A 2,655-nucleotide genomic window follows, 5' to 3' on the forward strand; every position below is an offset into this window, starting at 1 on the left:
TGTTTAGGTTCTGGAACTTTGAATTGATTATCGCTTAGTTAATTGATTCTCAACAAATTCGGAAGTTAATGGTTGGAATCTGAAAATAATCTTTTGAAACCGAGGATTGAGTTGTGAACAAACGAACCAAAGGGATTTAGCCATTTTAACTACTGTTTTTGAATTTGATTTATGTGCATACTATCCAACAACAAAACCCCCCTTGTGTGTGTGAGTGTAAGGTGTTTGAAGCTTTGCTTGAAAGATAATCCTTGGGAAACGACCTAGGAGTCACTTCCTAGCACTGCAGTTTTTAATTGTTATATTATTTGTATCGGGTACGGCCTCGATCAATGTGATATATGATTTAGTAGTACATCAAATAGATGTTAAGACCACATTTTTAAATGGTGATTTGGAAGAAGAAATCTATATGGAATAACCTGAAGGTTTTGTAATCGTTGAGCAAAACAATAAGGTTTGCAAGTTAGATTAGTCGATGTATAGTCTTAAGCAAGCACCTAAACAGTGGCATGAAAAGTTTGATAACTTAATTGTCTCGAATAGGTTTAAGGTGAATGGAAGCGACAAATGCATTTATTACAAATCAGAAATTGCCATTTGCACTATCATATATCTCTATGTAGACGACCTACTAATATTTGGTTCCAACATTCTTGTTATATATAATGTGAAATCATTATTGTGTAACAACGTTGATGTGAAAGACCTTGGAGAGACGAATGTAATCCATGGTACAAAAATTACTAGGTCAAAAGAGACAATTTATTTGGATCAATCTCACTATGTGGAAAAGATCTTAAAGAAATATAAATATTTTGACTATAAACTTGCTAGCACGTCTAGGGTTGGAAACGAGTTGAACCGAGTTGAACCAGAATTCAGCTCGGTTCAACTCGATAAGGATTGGTTCGACTCGAATCTTTGCTCGAGTTCGATATGAGTTATTTTTTAGCTCGAGTTTGGTTCGGTTAAAGTTCGTGAACTGTTCGGCTCAGTTCGATTGGTTCAGTTGGACAACTTAAATAGTTAATTAATTTTTTAAAATACTACAAAAAAAATACATATAAATATAATCATGTATATATATATATATATAATAACAATAAATATAAATAATAATACCCGAGTCATAATAAACATAAAAGTTAGTTTATACATATACATATATATCAAACTAGCTCATGAACCTAACGAGTCGAACTGTATCCAACTCAAGTTTAGTTGGTTTAAGTAACGAGCTCAAGTTTGGCTCATTTGGTTCATGAACCAAGTTTATCGGACTAAATAACGAATCGAGTTTCGAACGAATACCAAGTTGGTTCGGTTCATTGTCATCCCTAAGCACATCATATGATCAAAATGTAAAACTTTTTAGGAGCACTAGTTAAGGTATAAGATAAACTGAGTATGCTAGCATCATTAGCAACAATCAGTATGTTACTGATTGCACTAGACCCGACATTACATATGTTGTGGGATTATTATGCAGGTTTACTAGTATACCTAGTATGGAGCATTAGTATGCTATGAAAGGGTAATGAGGTATCTTTAGAAAACAATAAACCTTGTATTACATCAGCGAAGGTTTCCATCTGCCTTAGAAGGATTCCACGGTGCTGATTGGAACGGTCTTTAAGTTGATTCCAAACCAATTAGTGGCCATATATTTAGTATCGCTAGTGGGGTTGTTTCTTGGAAGTCAAAGAAATAAACTAGTTTAGCTCAATCCACTATGAAAACTGAGATGATAGCACTAGCAACAACTAGTGAAGAAGAAAGTTGGCTAAAAAGCTTGCTTGCAGAAATTCCCTAAGGGAAAAACTGATATCAAGTGTGTTGATCTGTTGTGATAGTATTGCGTCTATTGCAATTATTGAGAACTGCTTTTATAACGGTAAGAAACGACAAATATGTCTTAAACATAACATTCTTAGAGAGTTACTCTCTACAGGAGCTGTTAGAGTGGCTCATATGCGCATTGAGAATAACTTAGTTGATCCTTTGATGAAAGGACTATTTAGGGAAAAAGTCCATAATACTTCTAAGAGTGTGGGACTATTTCCCTTAGAACGAACATCACTCGTGTTGGTAACCCAACCTAACTGACAGGAGATCTCAAGAAATAGGTTCAATAGGTAATAACAAGTTGTGAAGTGAACTAAGAATGAACATGCTATAATATTATGAGAAGCATGATTCATTTAGTAGATTTAAGGATGAGTTAAACTCTTAATGGGAACTATACTTCAATTGGAATGGAATACTTATACTATAGGAGTACTCTTGATAGACTCACTTATGTGAATGTGGAAGTGAGGGCCGCTTCCTATGAAATTTAGGGGCATAAATTTCTAGAGCGTTCATGTTGAAAGCGTATCTCGGTGTTTATTTTTTATTTTAGTTGAGAGTTTTCTTCTCTCAACAAATCGTCCTGACAGCAGTGTCAATTTGTTGAAAGATAAATACTCTCATTTTCGTTATGTTCCTTTTGTAAGTAAGAGAACTCGGTTTTATTCTTTGTTCGCCATCTCGACTTTGTTGAAATAAATTCCAACGCCGGTATAATGGTTTCAAGAATATTCCAGTTACAACTTACTTTCTTAATAATCATGTGAATAAGTCATTCCTTCTTTGCCCCATCTCGGCTTTGTT

This window comes from Lupinus angustifolius, chromosome LG10, assembly GCF_001865875.1.
Source record: "Lupinus angustifolius cultivar Tanjil chromosome LG10, LupAngTanjil_v1.0, whole genome shotgun sequence".
NCBI classification, from domain to species: domain Eukaryota; kingdom Viridiplantae; phylum Streptophyta; class Magnoliopsida; order Fabales; family Fabaceae; genus Lupinus; species Lupinus angustifolius.